The 13,714-nt window shown below is 40.8% G+C and overlaps 1 pseudogene; it reads right to left on the reverse strand.

Moving 5' to 3' along the window:
- Positions 1–1,386: 1,386 nt before the first annotated feature.
- LOC116764755 lies at positions 1,387–3,053 on the reverse strand (annotated as a pseudogene).
- Positions 3,054–13,714: the final 10,661 nt, after the last annotated feature.

The raw sequence follows: 13,714 nt of genomic DNA on the forward strand, positions 1-13,714 counted from the left end.
GGGAGAGTGGGAGGGAGGGAGACGCAAGAGGGAAGACATATGGGAACATATGTATATGTATAGCTGATTCACTTTGTTATAAAGCAGAAACTAACACACCATTGTAAAGCAATTATACCCCAATAAAGATGTTTAAAAAAAAAAAAAAAAAAAAGTCATCTTCCTTTCTATGGAGTTCACTTATTAACAGTGTTTTAAGTTCAGAGAAGAAACAGGAATTCTATTCTACATAGGCACATAAGAAATATTTAAACTATAAACAACCACCTATCTCAAACAAACCAAAGGAATCTCATTAATGTCCCACACAAACTATCCTAAGAAGGGAGGAGTATTTCCCCATCCCAAGCCCCCTACCAACAGAGAAGAGACTCCAATGCACAGAGAGATCATTTCTCAAGTGATTCTCAGGCATTTAGAAGGTGGCATATTGAAGAAGACCAACGTGCCTTCTGTTCCAGCAGGGCCTTTATTTATGGAGGAGTTGTGAATGTGACAAGTGCAAGAACCATATCTAATTCATCCACTAGCTCACACACTACCCTGCATAGGCATTCAAGAAATATGTCTGAGTAAAATGCCATTTAAGGATAGCAAGAGAGAAAAAGAATAGAGCTGATGTAAACTCTTTATTTCCTTAAACTATAGACAGATATATTGAGAATTATCTACATTGAGTATAAGAATCTTAATGTATAAGGAGGCAACCCTGCCAATGCAGAGACTGACTACTATGGAAGGTCATTAAGAATCAAGTGCTAATCAGTCCACATACAGAACCAAGACAATGAAAGTGATGGTCTGGACAAGACTAGAAGTGAGACAATTCCCACCTGGTGGGACTTTCTTAGTTCATTGCATTACGAAGTTGGAAGGTAGATTAGAGCCACAAAATATCAGTTTATTATATATGTGATCTTGCTTATTTTATATGTGAATAATATATATGTATTTTATATGTTTGTTTTACATGTAACCATATTCTGGAGTATGGATTATCACTCTCAATGTATCCTTTTGTTTTGTTTTTTTTTACTTCGGAACTCAGTGCTTTGTATTTACAGAAGAAAAATAATAAAGGAAAAGTCTGAACCTAATCAGCTGGAGACACCAGGCAAAGGTGGGAATCTGGGGTAAAGGGTAGGGTCCTCTGCAGACAGATAAGTGGAGGGGCTCTGGCACTAAGGAAGCCTGAGAGTCCCAGCCTCTAGGGGCTTACCCAGGGCCAGCTCCACCCTCCCACAGAGGCTCAGATCAAGGGGCCAGGAGCTGAATCTCCCTCAGCCCCCTCTGGTTTTTCCAGGAGCCTGAGTTCCAAGCTCCAGGGGTCTGGGATGGCAGGGGAAACTGAGGCCAGAGAGAGCCCATGCACCCTGCCACCACTTCTCACTGTGGCGTGATCTTGGCAGCCTCAGCCTGAATAAGGGCAATGAGGTCCCTGTAGATGGGGAAGATGAATTACAGGCTGGCGATCTCCACCATGGAGCTGTTGCTAAGGCGCCATTTGGAACCACACAGCACAGGCCATTGATGTAGATGGGCCACCGGGCCTCAACAGCAATGAAGAAATCACCGTTGTTTTTCAGCTCGATGACACCTTGCTTCTGGGAGATCTTCCAGGCCGGACCCTCCAGAGGCAGGTCTGCGTCAATCTGGTTATCCTCAGCTGCTCTGCCTAGGGTGATCTTTCTCAAGTGCATCGCACCATGTGGCCCCGCAGCACTGCCAGGGTCTGATTGTCAAAGTCCAGAGAGTTCATGCCTTTGATGCTATCTACTAGCACCAGCCACTTAGGCAGTTCCTGTTCCAGCTGCCGAATCTCATGTTTCTGGCGTCAGTCAACCACTGTCAGCTCATGTTCTAGGACTTCATCTCATATGTCACTGAGCTTACTGTCATCAATCAAGTCCTCTTCGATGGAGAAGTTCAGCACTTGGTCCCCCTTGGGCAGCAGCTGTCTGGTCCTCCAACAGGTAATATGGCTTCATGAGCTGCCACTGGGCTTGCAGAGCCTTGGCAGTACAGGCCAGGTAGAAGGCATCGGGGTGTCTGTGCAGCAGGTCCTGGAAGGTCTCCAAGGTGGGCTGGCTGGTCGATCCCACTTTGCTCAGCAGCTGCTCTTCAGCCTTGCTAAACAGGGCCTTGCTCTGGGTGGCAGCAATGGCCTCTGGGTGCAGCTGTCTCATGGCCTGGCAGGCCAGCTTGGAGATGACAGGATCGTAGAGCAGGGTGTACCAGTGCTCCTGGACTTCCCGCAGGGTGAAGCGGCAGCTGAACTTCACAACCAGGTAGACAGATGTCAGGTCATTGGTCTGCAATATGGCATAGATGAGCAGGAGGTCATCTGCAGGCTTCCAGCGACCCAGATCCTTGGTCATCTGGAGTGGCTGTTTGCTCTTCTTCACATGCTTGGTGAGTCCAGGGGCTGGGGATGCGCTGGGTGGCACAGGGGTGCTGGGGGCTTTAGACACCTTCTTCTCACTGGAGGAGGGTTCACTCCCCAAACAGCACCCTGGTTCCACCCCACTGGCCCCCTTCGCCCGGGTAGAGGACTTAGCCAGGCTGCTCTCCGCCAGCTCACCATCAAACTTCTTTCTCTTGATGAACCTGGAGGAGATTCTCCATTTAGGGATGGTGCTCAAAGCCTGTGACGAGGCCCGCTTCTGCCCTGCCAGTGACTCCTCATCCTCTGAGTGGCTGGAAGGCCTGATGCCATCAAGGATGACTCTAGCAGCACCTGAGAATCTTCCATGCTGGGCAGCTCTCCCTGTGCCACGTGTCATGTCATGCAGCACTTGGTGCCCAGGTCAGACTAGTGATGCCAACACACCGGGCTCTGGGCATAACTGCTCCCTCTGCCGTCAAAATGCAGCCATGCCAAAGAGTGGAAGCTCAACAGCAAGTCAATCAATTGTGGCCTCTGCCAAGAGGTACGTGGGTGGTGCTGGCCCAGGGGGAGGTGGCAATGCCCAACCAGGCACAGGGTGGAATCAGCAAATGCTTGGCACTCAAGCGTTTGGGGAGCTCGCCAGCCTCGTACTACCTTTGTCCATCCTCTTACAGTCTATCCCATCTAAGCCCAACCAAGCACAGCAGAGCCCATCAGAGTCACTGGATCTTCAGACCAATGAGTGAGAAATAAATGTTTCTAGCCACTGCGATTTGGGGAGTTATTTGTTACACAGCATTATTACAACAAAACTAACAACAACAACAAAAAACCTTATGGTAGGACATCTCTTCCTAAATACGGATCAATCTGAAAACAGATCTCCCACTGGGAAGTATCATGATGAAAATATGCCAATAAAGCTACAACATTAAAACTACTGGAAGTGGTAATTTTAGAATAATGTTTAATAACTTCCTACCTAAACAGTTTTACTCCAAATCCTATTTTCATTCACCTACAGGATACAGGTTAGCAGACAGGAGATTTATAGAGCCAATAATCTCATCACATGAGACACCAAAAAAAAAAAGTCAACTAATTGTCTACCAGCACTCTGATAAACTATGGAAGAAAACATCAAGGGGCTAGAAGTATCCAAAATTAAATGTCAGGCACAGAAATTAAACTGCTATGGCCACATACAGGGGCATAGCAGTTTACTTACATTTTAGTGCTCTCTTAATCCATCAGTTTTTGGATATTGGCTACTTTTTCATTGCCCCACTATCTATTTCATATTCTTGATTTCTTTGGGGAGAATTACCTCCCACCACTGGATGAGAGGTCTTATATTCCCTTAACCAAGCTAGACAAATCAGATATTTCTTTTTTAGAAAATAGGGAGGGGAGAAGAGTGGAAGATCATCTCCAGGGAAGAAAGGAGCAGCCCTGTGTCAGCGTCACTGACCAAATTGTGTTACTGACAAGACCCAGAAATGAAAGCAACATGGAAAATGATCAGCCCATGGAAAGATAAGACAGGTACTACTCCTGTTGAGAAGGTACAATTATACAAACTCTCCTTCCAGAAAAAGAAGTAAATGAATGTATGCAAACAGTATGCAGTCATTGGTGCTTTAGAAAATAAGCTTTTAAATACAGATTATGTTGGTCAGCTCATCATTTAAACAGAATTAAATCAAGCGTTGCCTCCTGGACTTCACACCACATACAAGTCTTTTCCTAGGACCATGCAATGGCCACCTCAGATGGGGTCCTGGACATCCACTTGACTTCCCAGTGTGCAAAGTTACACTTCCAGGAAGTCCATGAGCCAACCAGACCTTCTGAGAATCCAAGAGGGAAACTTGTAAGGTCTGACCCACAACTGGGTTGCATCATTTTACAACTCTTCAATAAAAAATTTCACATTAAACTGAGTTTTCCATATATTTTAATGTATCCTTAAATCATTTTTTAAAAATTATGTCATTCTGAAAATTGCATTTTCTCTACAACAACTTAATTTCAAGTTCTAGTGAATCCAGCATATTCGTTCTCTTCATTTTATCAACTCAGGTAATTTCTCTGTTCTAATCCTAATTTCTCTGAATTATAGAGATCATTTTTAAAAAGCACTTAAAGAAACCAAGACTGACCTACCACTTATAACCACCTTGAGTATACATGAGAGATCATTATGCCCACCTAAACCAAATCACAGCCTGCCTGATTTTTCAGACACACTGACGTCCCTCCAAACCAGCTGTCTTGTCATCAATCTCCAGCTGCACAAACATTGCGAGTGCATCCTTCATTTTCTCAACGAATTTATCAGCAGCCCCATTAATATTCTGAATTATCCTCTCTGGAAGACAAATTGCTTTGCTATTTGTCTTCTTTAAACATTTTCTAGTCACAAAATGTGGCCTCAAGTTTCCTGCTATCAAGTTAGTAGATAATCTTTTTTTCACTCTCCCACCAGAATTGGGTCCTCCTGCATTTCCAAGGCTAATGATCACATGAGAGCTGGGCCTTTAGGTCCCTGTGAGCCTACTTGTTCTTTCAACTAGTATTTTTGGAGCTCCTACTATGTGCCAGGCAATCTCAGTGATTCCAGAGATGCAAAGTAAACAAGAGTCCCTGACCTCCTGAAGCTGGTCATTTTAGTGGATGGAGACCAACATTAAACAAACCATTCAGTTAAACTTAAGAGTAAGGCATATGGGGATATGTGCTTTAGGAAAAAAAATGATGTAAGGCAGGGGGATGGAGAATGCTGAGCATGGGAGAGATTGCAGTTTTAAATGGAGCAGTCATTGAAGGCTTCACTGAGAAGGTGACATTTCAGCCAAGTTCTGAAAAGGATGAGGCAACGACCCACAGAGTTAGATGGGGAAAGAATTTTTTAGACAATGAGTGCAAAATGTGCTAAGGCCCTGGAGTACGAGTAGGTTATGTTGCCCCCCAGTGGATTTGCTAGTACCATTTTGTCCTTTTCGTTCTGTACCTGCCTCTGTTTAAAACCAGCTCAGAGAAGGGAATCTCATGGCACACCCTTTCCCCGGGTCCATCTCTTCCCACAGGTGATCCCATCCTCTCAAAGCTGCTTAATCCCAATTCTGCATATCGAGTACAGATCCCTCTTTTGAGGTACACATCTGTACTGTTGAGAGCCTACCTGCTTCTCTTCCTGTCCCCACCATCCCAGTCACCCAATCTAGAAACCTTTGCTACATCTCAGGCTCCCTCCACTTCCTTCCATTCCACACCCAGTCTGTTGCACAGCAAGACATTCCCCCTCTTATATACATGGTGCTTCTTGATCCTGAGCACAGACATGAGTCTCACTCTCAGGATCTTAGCACATGCTGATGACCTCACTGTGTTTGTCGGCTGCCAGGGAACAGCACACACACACACACACACACACACACACACACACACACACACACACACCCCACCACCACAATTCACAGCTCAGTAAAAATACTTCAAGTCTTTAATGATAAAGTTTATATTTTCATAGAGTCTTATCTTCCTGAGATTTTATGAGCTACATTACCAATAATTTACGCTATAAAATTTAAGAAAACCTCAGCCATTCACAGACTTTTAACAATACATTTAGACTCCCAGCCCTGTTAAATAAAAAAACTCAAGTTACATAAATCTTACATAACCAGTAAGGGAAGATGCATATTTCCAATATCAATAACCTAATCATAAGAGCTGTAACTCATCAGACCCCTGAGTGAAAGCAAAACATTTCAGAGCACCTCTCTCTTGATGTTAACAGAGACCTATTGAGAGAAGCAAGTGTTTTTTTGGACTTTTTACCCTTGATGGAAAGAACCCAAAGAAAATGGGTGAAGAAGTTTCAAACCCCTTTATCAGCGTTCCCTCTAAGCCAGTTTGAGTAGTGGGCATTCTCACCATTACAGATAATGTTTTAAAAAAAAAAAGACAACAGGCCCAAAATAGAGTTCTTTATGCCAAGACCCACATCACCAAACCAAGACTGAATTACATTTACAGCTCTCATAAATAGAATCTTAAGCCAGTCAACCAGGAATCACCTGATCAACAGTTAGGTAGTCTGCCTGATAGACTCCTGTCATTCCCTAAAGGAAAGTAACCTTGCAATAACCAAACTTTTTTTTGCCTAGTGTAACTTCCTCATTCCCATTCCTTTCTGGCTATAAAAGTCATTCATTTTGTAAAGCTATTCAGAGCTCCTTTGTATCTGCCTGATTCAAATCCATTCTTGCTCAAATAGAGTCTTAAAATTTTTAATATGCCTCAGTTTATCTTTTAACAACAGTCGTCTACCTACCAATACAGGTAATCAGCAGACACATAGACCTTGATCAGACTGACCTGGGTCCAAATTCTATCTGATATGTTTACTAATTTTAGGGTAAGAAATTTCCCCCAATGATCCTACCCCAGATTGGATATATGATTTATAAACATTTTGACAAAAAACTGGAACTTGTTTCAAAATCCGATGCTGTATTAACAATAAGAGTTCCACTTTGATTTTTAGGTAGCCCTTTATATCCTTTAAAGCACTGACCTGTACATGGTCTTATTTCATCTTCATAAACACTCCATGAAACATAAAAGGCAAATAGCAGGGCCATAGAATATGAGAAATATGGAGTTAATTGAGAATTAGCTTACAAGAAATATGAAGGCCCCTTACCTAGACATTCTCAAAAGTCATAAATGATCTCACTTTACAGATAAAACTACCAAGATTCAGGAAAGTTAAGAGGTGTACCAACCGACTTCACACAGTCACAGTGTGTTATTATAATCTGCTCAGCCAATGAAGAAACTGGAGCATGAAAAGGTAGATAGCCTGACTTAATGGCCAAGGCAGGCATAAGGTCCTTAACTCTAAGGCTTGAACTTTTTCCACTCCTACATGTTCCTTTTAAGTCAAAGTTTGAACTGCACATCTGAGAGCTGCAAGAGTGGCCCAAAACTCCTCTTGGCTGTCATGAAATTCAACTTCCTTCTACAAAGCAGTACTTATGAAAGTCTTATTTTAAAACATCACCCAGCTGCATATGAAAATCTTCCCAACAGGGACGAGATGGCACATCTGCCTTCCTTTTGCTTAACAGAAAACTGCAGAGCTGCTCTCTGCTTGGATAAATGCTATTGGGGTTTTCTTGATTTCTGAATGGTAATTAGTATCGCTCTCTTGAGCGCTCTCTCTCTTGGTATTGTCATTGTCTTCTTGCCCAGAATTTTATGTGTAATAGTCTGTTCCACTATTGGCTTTTCTGAAACCAATCTTCCTCGTCTTTTGTAATTATGTAAAGCTGTTCTCTTTGCAGGCCTCACACTGTAGATATCTAAAACCTGGAGAGAAAACACCCTAATTGTAATTATAATGGATTTCAACTTCCTATTATTCATGTTGGAGAGAAAACATGCAGTGAGGTTTCATTACCCATTTCTTTTAAAACTTGGAAAAAAATAGTACTTGAACTTATTTTTGTTAAAGCAGGAAGACTTTAATTTAAAAAAAAATCCTTAATCACTTCTTCAGAATTTTAAAAATGCATTCTATTTTATGTCTACCTACTCTAGTTTAAGAAAATTGAGGTCTTTTAGTTGGACCACACAAATACAAGTAAAACTAACCTTAGCAATACCAAAACTCAACCAATTGACCTCATTCCCAGAGGACAGACCAAACTTCAAAAGCAGCAATTATTTTGAGATTCTGAACCCCAGTAGTAGTGAAGCTACTAACTGTTGATTATTATGCAGGTCTTGCACTAATCTAATTAAGTAAAATGGAAATACAATTTCAAGCTTTGTTGTACACATTTGTATATGACACAAGTAGTCAAAAGTCTGTCTGAAGTTAAATGAAGCACATGTACAGGCCCTTTATCAATCAGAATTTGGCTTTTCCACCCAGTTCCATTTTGAAATATTTCACTCTCAACATCTACAAACCACTCACAGCCCAAATGCCATTGCTAATAGCTGCTTGTTTTAGTGTTGCCATTTCTCTTAGTGAGCATTAGTAGCAAGGACTGGGCACAATTCAAGCTTGTATTTCTGAGGAAAGGATCCTCTGGGAATTTCTTAGTAAAGGGAGAAGCAAACAAATGCTACACTTACTGCCAAGTCAGTTCCTCTTAGACTTTGGGAGGATGTGGCAGTAGGAGATTTTTTTAAAAATACTCAAAACTTAGGTACCAAAAAGGAATTCTATTCTGGGTGAAACTCTTGAAAAAAGGTTTTTTTTCTTTGAAAAGAAGAGGGCGCATGAAAATGGAACACCAACAGGAAGATGATAGAGCCAGCCTCAGATACCCTTGTCCCTTGGAAATTCTCACAGAAGAATTGTCAAACAGTTGTCAACTATTCTAGGTCACTGGAAGAGCCAATGTAGTCAGCACCCTGTTACACCCCAATGTGAGCACAAGTGTAACAGGTGTGGAGGGCAAAGCTGAGCCCTTGCCACAGCACCAGGTTTTCTCAAAGCCCTGGGGAATGACTCAGTGTTCCATCTATTCAGCTCGATTCAATGTTTACAATGCTCTGGTTAAAGAGCATTTGTCTAGAACAGAGGGACAAAAGGTTCCACTCATATTCTATCTGTACTTTCTGATTTACCCATGGCATCTAACAAAAGGAAAATAAAGTATAAGAGTGAATTAAATGTGTAAGGAGAGAGAATAATGGAAGCAGATGCAATAAACAGCAAGCATTTATAGAGCCATCGTGACAAGAAAAATTGCTTTATACTAGGAAAGACTATCAAATGAAGGACTGGAGATTCACAATAGCATTTGAGGTTATGCATTCAACACAGTACTTCAAAAGAAAATGTATTAATTCAGAGGAACTTTGGAATAAGAGCCACTAGAATAGCTTAGTGGACATTTGACTATGTTCTCTGCACTGTTCAAGGAATTTGGTTTACAATTGAATAAGGCATGATCTTTTTGCCCTTGAGTCATTCATAGCTAGTGGACCAGAATAGTCCAGGAAACTAGAGACTGGAAGAGCCCCTTTGCCTTGGAATCAAAATCTACATTGCTAACATTGCCAAAAGCTCACAAGTTCTCCTGCAAAGTATCTTTCTTACCTTCTCTCTGGCTTATAAACTATGCTAACTTGCAAAAGTCAGTTGGTGAAATACCACATCACTCGTTACCACAGATAAGCTTGAGGCTTAGGCATTTTAATACTATTGACTTTAAATTTCTGGACACAACGGTTCAAGTTTCTAGCAAATATTTTTAAACTACAGAAGTAGTTTTTGTTTTAATCCAAACTGATTCCATCCTTCATTTAAAAATATTTGTATCTTTCTCAGATATTTCTCTCCCTGTCTATAAACTAAGAATAATATAATAATACCTGCCTTACCTACCCATAAGGTTTTGAGAGGCTCAAATAACTAAAATTTGTGAAAGATATTTATAAAGTGCCATGTTAATATTAGCAGCCGTCATTATACTCACAAGAGCTGAGGTTGCCAAGCCAGTGGATGTAGTTCTCATTTACAGACCCAAAGGGAAAACATGCATGAGAAAGAATGTCAGAAAGCTCAAATTAAAGGGTTCAGTTAATCACAGACCTAAAAGACCACAGACAAAAAGAAGGCCAGTGGAGAGCACAGTGTACTAGAATCAAGACAGTTAGGATGTGGTCCTAACTCCACAACCAGAAGTGCAATCTGGGGAGAGCCAAATGATTTATGATTCATGCCTCATTAATCTTCTTATTTCAATGTGTTTTGAGCTCATCCTAAGATAAGCCTATTATATGCAAAATTACATTCAGAAAATTAAATAGTCCACAATATTCAACCTCAGAATGTGGATTTGTACCACAAAAGAACTCATGTGAGATTTAGTTAAGACTTAAATAAAACTAGTGACCAGTGAAATAAGTTGTTCACTGTTAAACTGGGGTGTTGAGTAAATAATTGCAGAGTCTGAAAAGGTTCACCTACTAATAAATAATAGAGTATTTTTTAACTCAAAACTTCTACTATCTTTAATATCCTATTTGCTATAATTCTTTGTTACTGACCAACTGAACGTGCTTGCACTTGTTCTGAAGAATGCAGGAGCTCATTCTCCCACCTTTAAAATGACTAAAGGAATATAGGTGAATCCTTAGCATTTTTAAAGCCCTCATAGTTCATCAGAAATCAGAAACATAAAAGCAAAGAAAATTATAATATAAAACCATTTTGTGTATAATCTGGATGGGCATGAATTGGCTGGAGGGATAAAAAGGAAGTGAAAGTCAACGCTAAGTATAATAAAGCATATTTAGCCCAGCAGTTTCTGTGCAAAGCAGTACCCTAAGCTTCTTGAAAGATTAAAAATGATTCAAGGCAAGAATCTTTCCCTCAATGAGCATTTATTCTAAGAAGACAAGAGACATATGTGAGGAGTTAAACCTCAATAAAAGAGGGTCATTGGTATTCAATACAACAGACCACTGGTTATGGGACTGGATATAAAGTTTCATGAGAATGATTAGCAGTGAGGAAATTGGCTTTCTGTTAGGTAAGACACAAACTACTTGCTTCTCTTTATTAGTTCAAACTATTCCAGTAATGAAGAGAGCACTGCTAGTATAAAGGATTGAGTGGGGATTTAAGAATCTCCAGGATTAAAGCAGACCCACAACTTCAACCTAGCTCTCAAACCAGGTGAAATCTTCAAGAGCAACTGACTGTGCAGCTGCAGTCCATCATTCCAGAGTAAGTTCTCCCCTTCCACTTGGGTTGTAGGGTCATTATAGTGAGAAAAACCACAACAAAATCTAGATTAGTAAGTAAAGCAGTAAGCAAAATTGGGACATTAAATAAATGAGAAATAAGAGTGTTCTCACAGGGAGGAGGCAAGATAAAACACCTATCATGAGAGAAAAACAATACAGATATAAGGGATTCACTCCAAGCCCACTGATCATGGTAGGAAGCAGCTGGAAAGCTTATAAAGTAAGGCCTTACGGGCCTATGAAGTCTGCATCTTTACTTAGGCTTTGCTTCTATGTGGGAAACCATAGAGATGTTTTCTGGTTGGGGAGTCTCTCGGATCTACCTTGAGTTGGTCCTTTGTTCAAGGTGCCTATGGCCAGAGACTCCCCAAGAGTCTGTCTGCAAATGTACTCAACGGCCATCCATGGTTAACTCTTAATAGGTGGCACAAAGAGACAATGGAGAGTCAGAAAAAGGAATGGTACCATAAGCTGGAGGAATCTGAGAAGATGCCATTATGAACATTTACTCATATGTGACAATTCCATCATCTGTAAAAATAATTTGGAGCACAGTAAGATTTCCTCCAGCTTTAAGTAGACATTTCTTGGTTGGAAGGAAATGTGAATTCTGAATCAATATTCTGTAGTATGTACGTCTCTGTTTCAGAATCACATACAATATAGGAAAAAAAATTATCTATAGGCAAATCTGTTTTCAGGATTTCTTTCTTCAGGATGTCAATCCTTTCAGTTCTTTGCCCATTTGTTTTAAATCAACTGGCATTGAAAAACAAGAAATAAAGTTTCCAGGATAACCCCATCAATGCTTATGTTTATATGACAAAATATCTTTGGAGCAAAGCCAATATAAATAAAAATCCTTTAAAGGGGCTTGACTAATTTGGCATATTTACGTACAATTCAATTACAGTTTGGTGACATAAATGTCCTACTGGGGAAGGTACTTAACTAAGCTTGAGGGGCTTCCTAAGAGGGCACTAACCTAGTCAGAGGAGGCCTCCTGGAAAGAGTGATGTCTACACTTTTAAGAGAGCATTTTAAAGTACTAGATTCTTCCCCTAAGGGGAGAGGGCAGTAGCACATTGAGATAATGGCATAGACTGTTCTCCCCAGGAAAGTGTCTCTGAGATTTGCATATGGATGTTTCCCTGAGGATCCCTCTTGGGTCAATACTTGTAAGCGAGTAAGGGAAGCAGAAATGAGCAAAGGGTGAGGTTGGAAGTGTAAGGCAGCTGCAAGAGAGACCTCAGCTGAACCCAAAGGGAGCTCTGAAGCTGGGGAGGTCCTTGAAAGATGCCCCGTACTGAGGCAAGGGGAGCAGGCCTTTGTAACCCCAACATCTATGCATCGTTAGATGCCTGCAGTCCAAAGGGAGGTGCAAAACTTGGGTGAGGCAGCTCCCTCCATCAGAGGGCAGCTCCTGGGGAGGCACCCACCGGTGAGCTGCCAGCAGTCAACACTCCCAGCAGCTGGAAGAGTGGAGGATCTGGGCAGTGCCCCACAGGTGTGAAAACCCACTGCCAGCAGGTCATTCTTTGGCCTCATCAGCAGGTCCCTCTATTTCTCCATGGTAACCTGAATAAGCCATAATATTGGCAAAAGCCCTGGGTCTTCCATCAACACAGAAGCATTTATTTGGGCCTACATTTCCTAGAGCCAACCTCATTTCCACACTTTAGGCCTTTCTACCAAACGGATGTTTTGGCATGATGACAAGTTCAGAATGGGGCTTGGTCCAAGAGATCCACTGTCCCTGAAGTGAAAACTTTCCCCAAAGGGGAAAGATCTGTCACCCTTATGGACTCTATCAGAAAATTAATAACTTGAATTATAAAATAACTAATTTTGAAGAGTACATATACCAGAAATTTTGTATCTAGTGTTACCCTGTTCATGGTGGTTAGCACTGGGTAATTTGTACTTGACACTGTTTTAGAAACTGCTCTTTGGAAATTAGTTTCAAAGCCTATGATAAATTTTTAGGGCAGAAATATGATTATGTGGTGGAGAGAATTAAGACCTACATAAAAATGGGCTTGAATTCTCATGTTTAACACATATTAGCTATTTGTCCTCAGCCAAATCATTTACCTTACTGAGAATTCTTTTTCTTTTTTTATAAGATTGAAATAATAACTACTGTCATTGGATTATTATGAGAAGTAAATGAGAACATATACATAAGATTCTGGAACATAATAGATACTCAGAAAAGGTTAGTTTCTTTTTTCTTTTATTCCTCACTTCCTTTTCTTTTCTCAGTCAATGAGAGGTACCAGAAAAAGGCAACATATCTCAAGTATAAGATTTGTCCTTTTTTGAAAATCTTTTTATTTTGGAATAGCTTTACATTTACAGAATTATGACAAAGTTACTACAGAGAATTTCCATATGCCCTACACCCAGTTTCCCCTGTTATCAATATCCTCCACTAGTATAATACATTTGTCACAATTAATGAACCAACACATTATTATGGAACAAAATCCATAGTTTATTTCGATTTCTTCAGTTTTTCCTAATATCTTTTTTCTCTTCCAA

This window comes from Phocoena sinus, chromosome 13 (assembly GCF_008692025.1).
Source record: "Phocoena sinus isolate mPhoSin1 chromosome 13, mPhoSin1.pri, whole genome shotgun sequence".
Lineage (NCBI taxonomy): Eukaryota > Metazoa > Chordata > Mammalia > Artiodactyla > Phocoenidae > Phocoena > Phocoena sinus.